This window comes from Echinops telfairi, unplaced genomic scaffold (assembly GCF_000313985.2).
Source record: "Echinops telfairi isolate 266 unplaced genomic scaffold, ASM31398v2 ScPeMD7_9;HRSCAF=40, whole genome shotgun sequence".
Lineage (NCBI taxonomy): Eukaryota > Metazoa > Chordata > Mammalia > Afrosoricida > Tenrecidae > Echinops > Echinops telfairi.
The window spans coordinates 94,734,467-94,749,326 of record NW_022103906.1 but is presented as its reverse complement, the minus strand read 5'-3'; the positions used below and the strand labels follow the sequence as shown (position 1 = coordinate 94,749,326).

The 14,860-nt window shown below is 41.4% G+C and overlaps 1 pseudogene; it reads right to left on the bottom strand.

Moving 5' to 3' along the window:
* Positions 1-4,537: 4,537 nt before the first annotated feature.
* On the bottom strand, positions 4,538-14,275 carry LOC101656935 (annotated as a pseudogene).
* Positions 14,276-14,860: the final 585 nt, after the last annotated feature.

The following is a 14,860-nucleotide window of genomic DNA, read 5'->3' as shown; positions in this document are numbered from 1 at the left end:
TTGTTTCTCCAATGAACAGTATTTACTTCACTATGATTAACTTAAAAATCCAACTGATTGATTTTTGTGCCTTTTTGTGCACAGTATACTGTTTTTATTTTAATGCTGAATCATAACATCATCTCTTTGAAGATATTTTGAAAACAACTCAGAATGTGTACTAGGAAAATAGCTAGTTAAACTAAAGTGACGGTAGTAGGTACAACTCTTAGCCCAAAAGTGACCTAAATAACAAGTGCATTGCAATGGCCACCGCCTGGCTAACAGCTGTGTTAGATGCATTCTGATTTCAGTTGATGAATATGAAAGATGTGTGATTAAAAATATATGAAAAATTCTAACCAAACTCACTGACATTGAGTCAATTCTGACTCATAGTGACCTATAGGAAAGAGGGAAGTTGCCCCTGTGTTTTCTGAGATGATAACTTGTTGGAGAACTTGAAATCCTCACCTTTCACCTTTGGAGCAGCTGGTGGTTTGAACTGCTGAACTTGTAGCTAAGAGCCCAACTCATACCCAATATGCACCAGGGCTCATATGAAATACAGTATTGTGTTTTTCGTGAGAATTTATTTTCTCTCCATAGTTTAGCAGATTGTTTCTAAAAGTAGTTTTCATATATGTATATTTAACATACGGGAAGTCCAAATAAAAGAAGAGAAAGTGGGTGTTTATTAGATGTCTACAATGTGCTGGGGGATGGAAGGGCAGTGACTACACATTGTCACTTATGTTGTTTAGTTGTATTGTCCCCGTTGCCCATGGGTGAACGGCCCTTCCACCACTTTACCAGACATTGTGCCATATGCTGGCTGCACATAGGGCACCTTATGACTCAGAAGAGGCACGCAGTCAATATAGGTTTGTGTAAGAAACAATTAAAAAAAAAGAACAAAGCCTTGAATATTGCAGTATCTCAATAATTCAATGACTAAATAAATGGATGAGCACTCAGAGGGGAAAAAAGGAATAGGGGTGCAATAACATGATAACCAGCAGGAAACTAGTTTTTGTCAAACAATAAGAAATCTGACCCCTGGCTTACATGACTTGGCTTTGGTAATTTGCTACGCTGATTGACAGTGAGTGAGCAATGACCTAGCAACTAGTGGGGTGTTGGGGGACATTTTACTGGGTAGAGTTATGAGAATGAGTGAATGAAGGGATGAAGGGAGAAAGGAAGAGAGTATTAATATAAAATAAAAGGGAGAAAAAAGGAAGGAAAGAGAAGGTAGAAAGAGGAAGGAAAATGAGAAGGAGAAGGAAACGAGAAAATAAAAAGCACCCCCCCGCCCCCCAATAATACAGGGCAAGATAGAGAAAATGCAGGCAATGGATAAAATGGGGGAGGACGGGGGAAGGGAGGAAAGTGAGAGGACAGTGATGGCCGAGCCTCCAAAAGCTGGGTTGCAGAGATGATGCTTTTACAGAGCCAATCCTGGCTTTCCTTCAGATTTCACGAGTTATACAGCTCTAGCAGAAAATTCTGTAATTCAGGTTTGTAAGCACCAAAGAGGTATACAACTGACACTTGTCTGTAAGTTATTGGCCAGCAGAGAGTTAATGAATAACACATTTGCTCAAGGGGAACTATGGAAATAAATACCTAAGGGTGATCTCACGTGCCAGGGAGGTGAGAGAGTAAAACAGAAAAAACTACATACAAAACTGTACATGCTCAAATGGGTAAGTTATTAAGAAATTATTCTATGGGACGTGATCCCAAGCATAATTTAGTCAACTGTGGTGGTTACGTAATCTGGTGTCAACGTGCGAAGTGGAGTCTACTCTGTCAATCAGGTCACAGCTTGATGACCTCATTTGTAGGCTCAAAGGAGATAAACAGCTCACTGGAGGCCAGATAGACACTCTGCTTCATCTTCCTGCTGACAGAACACATGGGGCTACATTGATAGAGCCAGAGCCCTGGAACTGAAGGAACCACGTGGAGATCCACGCCAGCAATGAGATGCTTCTATCGCCACTAGATCCACAAGACTTTCCATCCACTGGCCTGTGATCTTCCTGCATTCGGCATCATTGCATGTGTTGCGTGAATCTGAAGAGGAATTTATAGATTGATATTGGACATATGGGCTAATATCAGACATATGAATTTGGTCTGGACTGGGCAGGGATGGTTCTTAATGTACAATTACTCTTTATATAAAGCTCCTTTTTATTCTCACATAAGTGTCTATGAATTTGTTTCTCTAGTCTACTCAGACTAACACACCAACCCATCAAATACTTAGACTCAAGTGTGACTCAATATAGCAGGTGGGCATGGTCCGATCTTTGGAAGACTATCTTTTAGCATTTTAACTAAGACGGTCCAATAAGAAGTAGGAGGGTCAAAGAAGGAGAAGTGTTGTTGTCAAGAACTTTCTCTCTTGTTGTACTAAAGCTGCTCTCAGTAATTCTTGTCTTTTGTGTTCTGGTCAAGTTCCCAATTAGGTCTGACAAGTCCTTGATATTCAAATATTGTCCAGGGAAGAGTAGGATCAAGTGTTGGGAAACCTGGATCCTACTGTTGCCTTTAAAGGGCTCTCACTGTCAGCGAACCATTTCTGACTAGCTCAGCCTAAAACGGCCCCTGTGGGTTTCTGAGACTGTCAAACTTTACTGGAGTAGAAAATGCCATCTTTCTCTCACAGAGATATTGATGGTTTTGAACTGCTGGCCTTGGTAGTTAGCAGCTCAATTTATCATCCTCTACACCACCAGGACTCCTCAGTCTTGCCTTCGTTCTAATTGTTTTTAAAGTGACCATTGGCAAAACACTTCACTCTTGAATTTTCTCAAAATCGTCATTTTTCACAAGTGTGCAAGAAGCGGCAGATTCAGAGACATCCTGCTCAGTAATGATGCTCTGGGATGTGGTACCTGGCCAAGGAGAGCTTCCTATGCTCCCAGAAATAATCTTTTATTTTTAAGGGGTAAGCTATCCCTGAGGCTTAACAGTAATACGTGTCTTTGATGGAAGCTTTGTAAAATATGGAGAATTGTGGAACAGAATGAGGAAGGGATAATCTCACGAGGCAGAGATAACAATTGTGAAATCTTGATCCCTGCACACACACACACACACACACACACACACACACACACACACATTTAAAAACATACTGAGGAGCAGGTTGTATATAGCTTTGGTTCACGTTTACAAACTGCACCACTCTAAGCAACTTCTCATGGTATTAAGGGATCTGAGAAAGGTCTGGTTTTGACTCCCAATGCCTCTGCCCACAACAAAATAACCACGTCCTGCTTTCTTGTCACAGCTCTTGCTATGCTTGGCCCATTTGCGCAGCCACTTGGTCAGTCCATCTCCTTGAGTGTCCCCCTCTTTTCCATTTCCTCTCTTCTTTACCAAGAATGATTTCCTTTTCCAGAGACTGGTCTTTCCTTGTAGTGTATCCAGAATATGCAAGATGCCTCACGGTCCTAGCTTCTCAGGAGCAATCTGTTCATCTAAGACAGATCTGTTTGTTCCTCTGATCACCCCACGTACTTACAATACTCTGCCAACACCATGATTCAAATGAATCAATTCTTCCAATTTCATTTTATTGGTGTATAAGTATTTGTTTCTTTGATTATTAGTAAGATCAACACTTGTAAAATATACTCATTTACTATTTGTAATTCTTCTCTTATAAATTGCTTTGTGCATCACATACTTCTTTTAAGGGAGAGGTGGGTTGTTCATATTTTGCTTGTAGATTTAAAGTTTCAACATGCAAAGGATAGGAAAACATTGCTATATTTGCTGCAGTTTTTTCTGCCATATTTTCTATTATTGTTTAAGGTGTTTTGTTTTTAATAACTAAGGAAATATATTTTTAGGACAGAAGTCAAGTTCCCTGAGGCCATGGAAATATATCCCTTCCCACCAGAAAGACATTCTTTTGGTATTAGCACAGTACTTTAAAAATAATAAACACAGGATCCACATCAGAGTTGTCTCTTATTTCTTTAATGAGATTGAATCCTCAGTCCGTAGCAGCATGAACTCTAAATTTATCCTTGTTTTAATTCTATTGTCATTTCTTGTAAATCCAAAATATGCAGCGTAGAATTCAGCCAGAGCTATAGAAATTTTGTTTCTCGCCCTTTCTCTTCCAGGGCAGCAGGGAGGTCAGGTCATTTCTTTTTTGAGAAAGTATCACTATTCTTGAAAAGCCCAACAAGATACGACCAAGGAATGGTGTCCTTCCAAAAACTGGCAAAAAATGAGAGATGGGGGTCTTTGACTGAATTCCATAAGGAAGTCTTTTTTTTTTAGGGGTCACTGATGTTTATTTTGCAAACAAAACCACTGGGGATGTTGCCTGTTGACACCTCAGGATGACACTGGGACACTTAGTGGGATGCTTGCGAGAAGGGCAAGGAGTTGGGATGTCACAGGATCACAAAGCTGGGGTTTCCAACAGGCATCCAGATGGTCTGGCTTGCCTGCAGGGCAGCTCTACTGAAACGCTGAGGACACCGACAGGCTGGGGGAGGGACTACCAGAGGTCTGCCTGCACAGCTTATTTGGCGAGGGGATTTCTGAACTTCTGGCCAGTGAACTTGGCCTTGCTGCCCAGCTCCTCTTCAATTCTGAGGATCTGGTTGTACTAGGCCAGGCGCTCATATTGGCATGGCACACCAGTCTTGATCTGTCCAGTGCAGAGTCCCACCACCAGGTCAGCAGTGAAAGTATCCTCGGTCTCCCCAGAATGATGAGACACCATGACGCCCCACCCATTGGACTGGGCCAGCTTGCACGCCTGCAGAGACATGGTCACGGAGCCGGTGTGGTTCACTTTGAGCAGGAGGCAGTTACACGACTTCTCACACACGGCCTTGGTGATTCGCTTTGGGTTGGTCACTGTGAGATCGCCCCCTACCGGATCCCTGAACTGGCAATGAACTTGGCCCAAGTCATCCTGGTCAAAGCGGTCTTCGATAGACACCACTCGGTAGTCCGTGATGAAGGACTTGTACAGGTCTGCCAGTGGGTCAGGTGAGATGTACCTGCTAGGGTCATCAGGAGACTAGAAGTCTAAGTTGTATTTCCCAGACTTGAAGAACTCGGAGGCAGCTACGTCCATGCCAATCACCACCTTGTCCATGTAACCAGCTTTCCCAATAGCATTCTTCAGCAGCCCCAGGGCTTCATTGTTCTCCAAGATGTTGGGGGCAAATCCGTCTTCACCCCCGACATGGGTGGCCTCCTTGCCATACTTCTCCTTGATGACGTTCTTCAGGTTGTGGTACACCTCGGCCCTGATGCGCATGGCCTCCTTGAAGTTGGCTGCCCCGACGGGGAGGATCATGAACTCCTGCATGGCCAGCTTGTTGCCGGCGTGGGAGCCGCCATTGATCACATTGAAAGCAGGAACTGGCAGGGTAACTTCGGAATTGCCGGCCAAGTCAGCAATGTGACGGTATAGGGGGACACCCTTCTCAACAGCTCTGGCCTTGCACACAGCGAGGGACACGCCCAGAGTGGCATTTGCACCAAATTTTGATTTATTCTCAGTTCCATCCATTTCAATCATTAGTTTGCCAATCTTTTCCTGTTCCGTTCAGCTTCTTGCTAATCAGGGCAGGCGCAATTGTATTGATGTGCTCAACAGCCTGTGAGACCTCTTTTCCCAGATACCGGGTCTTATCATTGTCCCCGAGCTCCAGGGCCTCATAGATCCCAGTGGAGGCACCACTGGGCACGGCAGCTCTGAAGAGCCCTTTGGCGGTATAAAGCTGGACCTCAACGGTGGGATTTCCACGGGAGTCAAAGACCTCTCTGGGGTGCATCTTGAGGATAGATATGATGGATTTCTGGTGGCTGGTTCTTGTCGCCCAGGAAGGAAGTGGAGGAGGCTGCAGACACCCAGACGGGTGTTGGGTCAGCAGAGTGCGAATGCTGCGACTCCCCGAGAAGCGCTGAGGAAGTCTTTTTTCTCAACCCTATGGAGGAGAGATGTTTTAGAATCAAGATCTCAGAAGTTGGGTCTTTGAGTGACTTTCCTGGTTAGATTTGTGCCAATTTAATACAGTGAATTATCTATTTTCTCTCATTCAATGATATCCTTCCTAGAATAATTGCGGGTCTTCCACCTCTTCTCTAAACCCCGGAGCCTGCCTCTGTGACTCTCAGCCCATGCCTGGCACGCGCAGGCCCAGTGTTGTCTCTGGTTGCTGTGTTGAGTGTGGGCCTCAACCATCTCCTTCGTGGGCATCAGTTGGCCCTGGTCCTTAACTCTGCTGACTTTGTGGTTAATCTTCTAGTAATAAGGAAAGATATGTCACACACAACAACCCCCTGAGTTTCAATTACTGCTGGAATTTGGGCACCATTCCTCCAGCATGTCTACTGTGCTTATGCATAACTATTAGGTTTGTTGCTCTTCCCCACTTTCTAAATTTAAAATCACAAGATTGTCATTTTCCAAAACTGTCATGATCAGTGGCAATATGATTATCAATTGAATGATTCCTCAGTGGAAATTTAGGATGTTTTTTATTTCTTCTCACTTTGGGTCATGTTAACTGAACAATCTACATAACACTTAAAAGCATGACTTCACCTCCAATTCTTGGCTTAGGACAGATTTCTAGAATTAGGGGCATTGTAAATATATGTCTTTTAGCATATATGATGAGGTTTCAAAAAGTTCATGGAAAAATTCCGTTGTCTTCCGATTACATTTTCCCCACAAACTTTTCGAAGCCTCTTCGTATATGAATAATAATGCAAAAGAAGCAAAACATGTTTTGTTATTGTTAGGGTTTTGAAAATGTTCTGCAATGAGGAGAAGAGAATGTGTAGCACAGAGCAGCATGCTCCCCGTGTTCCAGAGAATGAACGGAATCCTGGGAACACCGTGGTGAAGGGCTTGGATGTTCACCGAAAGGTCAGTCGTTTGAACCCTCCAGACTCAATGGGAGAAAGTTGTGGCACTTTGCGTTTTGTAAAGATTTTGTTTGCTTTAGAAACAGTAGGAGCAGTTCTATGCTGTCCTATAGGGTTACAAAGACCCAGAATCAAGTACGGCAATCGGCTTGGTTTACAAGGCATTTGTTCCTCTGGCTGTAGCTCAGTATTTCCAATCTTAAAAAGTAATGGCCACTGCCTTTTTCTTAGAACAGGAAGTTAAAGGTCATGAAAAAGGGAAGCAGCAAGACAGTTTTTAATAGAGATGTCAAACGACTGTACATGGGAAATCATTCTCAACGTAGCTTTTACCCTTTGACCTCCAGACCTTTCTGTCCTAACAGAAGTGACAGGATTTCCCACAGTTTGAGAAGCAAGGAGTGGGCACCCTCTTTCCTGAGCCAAGCAGTGTGGACTGATGCAGGAAGTAATGGAGCCAACGTGATAAGAAGCAGGAGCCGCAGTCCTTGTGTGGCACTGGAGAAGATGTTACCAGAGGGCTGCTATCTGTGTACTAACACATGCCAAGGATAAGCAGGCATTCAGTGCCAAGTCTTGGGAGTAAACTAATCAGCTACTGTCTTGGTCCTGTTTGACTAAAGAAACAAATCCAGAGACACTCATATATATGCAAGAGAGAACTGTACATAAGAATTAATTATGCATCAATCAAACATCCCATCCCAGTCCAGATCAAGTGCATAAGTCCCATATTAGCCTCTAAGTCTGATATTAGCCCATGAATTCCCCTTCAGACTCACTCAGCACATGCAAGGATGCAGAATGCAGGAAGATCACAGGCCAGTGGTGGAAAATCCTGTAGATCCAATGGTGGTGGCTGTATCTCCAGGCCTCTGCCTGCCATCAGCATGCTCCATGCGCCATGTGGCATGTCAATAAGAATGCTAAGCAGAGAGAGAGTGTGTCCAGCCTCTATGGAAGAAGAGAAGAAATTCCCTTATCTATCTTATCTTAATCCTTATCTAAACTATACCATTGATACAAAATGTGGCCTTAGGCCTCTGACTGCATCAAGCCAGGGTCTAGCTTCCTGTCAGCCATTTTGACCTTCCGTCAGTCATTTTCACTAAGTAGCATGGTCTCAGAAATCCAAGGGGTGATATCACGCCCTGAGCTCAAAATATACATTAGTCACATTCATTTTCACCATTTCAAACAGGAATAACCAAAGAGAGCAGTCAAGGAAAAGAATCAAAACTTTAACTTCTGATATTCTTTCCAGAAAACAACCCTGTAAACTGCATGGCCATATCTGACCTCTGGCTAGCCAAAAAAAAAAAAACAACTATCATGAAGCAGAGGTCAAGCAGCAACCACTGTTCATCTTTATGATTTGTTTCTCTAGTATCTCACTCTCCAGGTACCATAATGTGTTAGTCAAGGTTGACTAGAGAAACACATGTCAATGAATTGGTTTCTCTAGTCAACCCGGTTTAATACAAGGACCAAAAAGCCAAACCACACTCGCCGCCATCAGGCCCATCACACTAGGTTGCTTACAAACGGTCTGTCTAAGCTATAGACAAAGATTTCGTAATCTCAGGTTCTATGTAGGGCATTTCCCCCAGTATTGTCACTTCCTTAATCTCCAAAATATAGGATTGTCAAATTCACGTGTGTGAAATATGTAAATAATCTTACCCCATCCTTTTATCTCTTAGCCCTCCTTTCTTTTTCTGTCTTTCTTTTTTTTTCTATCTCCTTTTTAAGCATTCTACAGTGCTTAGTGTTACCTGGATGTCTCAATCTTGGAAATGCATGTATATTCACCTTTGCTTATGATCCCTCCTCTACCTGGAATAACTTTCTCCCTATTGACTGTCTGGAATTCTCACCTTTACTCATAAACTCCCAAATTATATTTATTTCTCTTCCAAGCACCCCTGGTGGCATTGGGGAGTAGGTGCTGGGCTGATAACTGCCTAAGTGAAGTTCAAACCCATCAGCCACTCAGGAGATAGGTGGGGGAAGAGATGAGGCTGTCTGTTCCACAAAAAATTACAGTCCCAGAAACCCTGCTCTCTTCAGTGTTTTCTGAAGATGCTCTGTATATACCTACACCACCACAACTGCTTGATTCTATTATAGTTACTTAGTTCCATTGTCTTTCTCTTTCACTAATCTACAGCCTTCAGTGGGGATTACACATTTACAGAAAGATAAAGCAAAAATTCTCACCACCGAACCAACAAGCAATAATATGACAAAAGGAGAAAAGATGGAGTTGCCAAATATTCCATTTTCCTTGGATTTACATACAAAGCCCATGGAAGCAGTATGCAAGAAAACAAATGATGTATTGTATTGACAAATATGCTGCAAACTATCTTTTCAGAATGTTAAAAAGCAAAGATATCACTTTGAAATGAAGGTGTGCCTGACCCTAGCAATGGCCTTTGCAATCACCGCACCTTCCTATGAATCCTTGACAATGATAAAGGAGCACTGAAGAATTGATGCCTTTGAGTTAAGGACTTGGAAAATCGTATAATTTAATACCAGGGACTTGAAGAAGAAATAATCACTTAGCTTTGGAAGAAGGGTAGCCATATGCTCCTTAGAAGCCTGGGGGGGTGGGGTGGTGAAACTTTGTTTCATATATTTTGGGAACGCTATCAGGAGAAAACAGTCCTTGGACAATGTCCTTGGGCTTAGTAGAATGTCAATGAAATAGAGGAAGACCCTTAATGAGAGAGACTGGCACCATGGCTGCAATAATGGGCTCAAACAGAATAACAATTGTGAGGATGGTACCAAAGAGCTAGAATTGACCCAACAGTCCGTACGCCTGTCAACTTCTTGAGAACCAGCCCTATGATTTAAAATCGGCTTTATAAGTCTACAGCCCAGGTTAACTCCGTGACAATAGAAAACATGAACTAATATTTAATGAGGGATAGGGAAAAAAGGGATAAATGAAAGAGGTGAGAAAATGAGAGAAAAATCATAGTAAAACGTTATTTAATTGAAATTGCTTTCTTTGTTAAAAGTATAAGTGCAATCTCATTTGAATTTGGTTTCTAAGACCTGAAACCATACAGATGTGTGAAAAATCACTTAAGTTAAGATCAATTGAACTCCCTGGAACATGGCCAAGCATTTGAAGGAAATAGAAAAGACCTAAGAATAGCATACATAAATAGATGAAATCCATACACAATAGCTCATGGGTCAGAGAGATTTCCCCAACTCTCATGATCTCACTCGCCTATCTCTTCACTTCCTTCAGAAACTAAGAAAGAGTACTAGTGAAATGATGGTTAAAGGTTCAGGTGTAAAACAGTATGTTTTGTATTTATATACATATAGTATATTTATATAGACTCATACATATATACATCGACACATATATGTACATACATACATATATATAACATACACACATACATATTATGTATGTGTTTCTATAAAGTTGATTCTACATCATCATGTTGCTGTTGTTAGGTGTGATTCAGTCAAATCCAAACTCATAGCGACAACAGGACAAAACACTACCGAGCCCTGTGCCATCCTCACAATCATCGTCATGTTTGAGCACATTAATGAAGCCACTGTGTCAATCCATCTATTATTGGATATTCCTGACGAAGCTTAGTGATCTTTCAAATCTAGAATTGACAAAACGTGCATTGACTAGACAATAGCTGTCTACCAGGACAAAGAGGTGTATCATGCACTCAAGTAATCAAATTGTATCTGAAGTAGCAACCACTATTGGAGTGATCACCTGGTTAAATTTATATAATCAACTGCCATCCTCCTAGATCTACCTGCTTGTTGCCTGGGTCAAATAGGCAAATAGGATATGGTGGGAATCCCTACCCCTGTATCCTTCAGGGCCTTAATGGCGACACTACCTGCTGAAATCCCTCCAAGAATATTGTCTCACCCTTGGCTTTGCTATTTTCCCAGGTAGAGCTAATTCTCATGTCTTCTACTTGACTTTACCCCCATAGTAGGCCTTATTTCATATGACTAGGATACAATATGGGGTGTATGTCAATTGCTGAGTATACATATTCCAATATGCTTTCTAGAACTATAGAAATCACTACAGGATGATTTCAGGGACTGTCTTAGAATGAGTCTACAAGAGAAGCAAAATTGGTGATGCTTGTAGATACATATGTGGAAAAATATACATAAATGACTCACAAAATTTTCGAAGCAGACTAGCTCACATGGGTCACATGTTAAACTGGAGGAATTTCCTGGATCAAATACATTCTGTAGGAACATGAGAGGCTGGCAAATACAGAGGCAGAAGAGCCCAAGGTTCTCAGGCAGAGTGGCTGGGGGGTTCAAATTGCCAACCTTTCATTAACAGTCAAACTTTAAGCATTGTACCCAACAACCTACAATACACAATGACACAACCTTGCTTGCCAAAAGTTAAGAGGACTTAATGCACCTGTTGATGAAGATCAAGGATTGCAACCTTCAATAAGGTTTATGACTCACAGCAAAGAAAACCCAAATCTTCAAAAGTAGACCAATAGGTAACACCAGTAGTAGAATTCAAATAATTTCACAGTTGGTTTGTTATATCTGCTGATACGTTTGAATCGTCAACTTTGTGCATGCTTAGTACACTGGGATATCAGTGCTCTCATACATACATATATGTGTATACCTATATGCATGTGTTTATATATGTAGATATGAATATGTATACATATGTGTATATATGAAGTGGTACCCTCCCAAAAAACAAATTTTTTTCAAAGGTATGTATTTAATATATATGTTTTTTATCAAACAACCTTATCACCTTCAAGGTACTCTCCATTATACTTAATACTTTTGTCAAACCTGTGATTCCATTCTTGGAAACATTTTCAAACTATCTGTTTGGATGGCTGACAGAACCTCCCTCATTTTTTTCTTCACCTTTCTATGTCCTCAAATCACTGTCCTTTCATTTCCCTCTTCATTTCTGGAAAGAAAAATGATTCACAAAGAGTGAGGTCAGGTGAGTAATGTGAGTTGGGCAAGAGAGGCTTGATGTTTTTTGCCAAAAACTGGTGCACTGGGCTGGCTGCATGAGCAGGTGCATTGTCTTTGTGGCAAAACCAGTCCCCCATCTGCCACAAATCGGGCCTTTTTTATTACACATTGTTATGTGATATTTTCAGAACCTCTAAATAGAAAGCTTGATTAACAGTCTGACCTGGTAGAATGAACTCCAAATGCACTATCCCCCTCACATCAAAAAACCAAATGAACATCTTCTTGATCCTTGATTTCACTTGACAAGCATTTTTTGGGCAAGGTAACTGATGGCTTCTTCCACTGGCTTGACTGATGTTTACTTTCAGGGTCATAAGAATAGCACCATTTCCCATCACCAGTAATACCCTTTGGGGGGGGGAAAAAGTCTGGTTTTCTTCGAAGCTGTTCTTTCAAAGCACGTCATGACTCCACTTGACGCTCTTTTCCCCAAGCGTCAGAACCCAAGGCACAAATTTCACAGCAACCTTCTTATTCCCAAATCCTCCATTACAATTCGCTGAAGCAAGCTCCAAGATAGTCCAAATAACTTTGCCCATCTCTTCAATGGGCCTTTGTCAGTCTTTGAGCACAAGTGCCCAAATTTTGTAAACATTTTCATCCGTTCAGGAAGTTGACATATGTTCAGAATGAGGTTTGCCATCGGTCGACCTTTCACCTTTCTTGAAATGAGAAAACCACTCAGACCCTTGAGTTTTCCCGTAGCGCTGTCCTTGTCGGCTGTGCTCAACATCACAACAGTGTCTGTGGCATTTTTCCAGAGCAGGGAACAGCATGTCACCGCCAGAGGCTGCTTTCTTTAAATTAGCCGTCACAAAAGATGAGATTCTAGCAAAACTGCTTCTACAGAAAAATGCACTGTGACCAGAGAGAAACTTCCCTGGTGACACCACTGGCAGACTACCTCAGAGAGGGCTGCTTGGTGTTCACCTAGTGGGAAAAATGCATACTGTGAAAGCTCTGCCCAGTGGAGATTGCTTTTCAGGGTTGTTTTTTTTTTTGAGACTCATCTATATCTATATCTATATCTATATCAACTATATCTATCTATATATATCCCTGATTCCATGTCCTTGTTCAATATTAAACAAGGGATATCATTGCTGATGCCAGATGGATCTTGGCTCAAAGCAGAGACTACCAGAAAGATGTTCGTGTTTTATTGACTGTGCTTAGGCAATGACTGTATGGAGCACAGTGAATTGTGGATAGCCTTGAGAAGAATGGGAATTCATAATGCTCCTGCAGAACTTGTACTTTGATCAAGAGGTAGTGTGTGAACAGAATAAGAATACACTGCATGGTTTAAAACCAGGAAGGGTGTGTGTCCGCGTTGTATTCTCGCACCATACTTATCCACTCTGTGTCCTGCACACATGATCAGAAAAGCTGGCTCATGTGAAGAAGACCATGGTACCAGGACTGGGGTGAGCCCTATTAACATCGTGCAATATACAGATGATGCAGCCTTGCTTGCTGAAGGTGAGGAGGACTTGAAGCCCTTGTTGATGAAGACTGAGGATTGCAGCCTTCAGTATGGATTGTGACTCAATGTAAAAAAGACCCAAATCCTCCAAACTAGACATCAGTGGTGGAATTAAAATAATTTAACAACTGGTTTGCTGCCATAAGGATCGTTTTAAGTACTAAAAAATAACATACAAAAGGCAGTTTATTACTTAATACAATTAATACTTAAATAAGAATAATAAAAGATGCACACTAAACTAGATTATTATAAGAAAAAGTTTTAAAATATTAATGAAAACTATTAAATAATACCTGACAAAAAATGATACAACTGTTATTTAAGGTATTTCCATATTGCTTCTTGATTGGCCTCCTCACTTGCAGCATTCTTCTTTATCCACGCATCATCAGCTATGCGATGTGTCCTGAATGATCTTCTCACGGTAGGAGTAGGATCCCATTTCTTTAGAGTTGGGCCATTTTTAGTTGCTTCTCTGTTCTGAACTTCCAATTCTGCTGAACTCACAGCAATTATCCTGACAATAATTTTAGCTTTTGAACACTTCCAGGAATTGCATAATTCACTTGTATTATCTCAATTTGGGGCATAACACAAAGCAGAAAAGAATGACAGCGTATCACCTTCTCGTTGTTTGGCACTTTGTTTCTTTGTGTTATATATTTGTTTACTGAAATAACAAAGACAAGGGAATAAAAATGTAGTATTTCATCAAAAGTGTAACAAATTTTACAAAATGAGTAAATAAATATTATAAGCATAGTTCTAATTTTTTATACTTACGCATGGGATGAACATTACTGTGTGCTTCGAATACGCTGTTGCCATTATGAAAATTGAAAAGAAGATGTAAATATTTTATTTCCACACTGGGCTGCTTCTCAGCCACCCACTCGAGAGAGAACCTTAATTATAAGAGACATTTTAACAACTGTCTCACTGAACTCAACAAAAAATTAAGTATCCTTCTGACAAACCAGTGTGAGCTGACTGAAATCCCATCACTAGGTAACAGCATGAAAAATGGAGAAAGATTGAAGTAGCCAAGGATTTTCTCTTCCTGGAACTGCAATCAGTGCTCATGGAATCTGTCGACAAGAAATCAAAGGATGCCTGGCCTTGGGTAAATCTGCAGCCCAAGACCTCTTTAGAACATTGGAAAGCAAAGATGGTCGTTTGAGGGCTAAAGTGAGCCTGACCTAAGCAATGGTATTCCCAATCACGCCACATACATGTGAAAGTTGCATAAAGAAGACAGATGAAGCATTAATACATTTGAACCATGGTGCTGGAGAAGAATATTCACAGTGCTGTGGACTGCTAAAAAGACACAGCCAATCATTATTGGAAGAAGTACAGCCAGAGTACCCCACTGAAGCAAGGAATGGGACACTTGTCTTACACAGTTTGGAC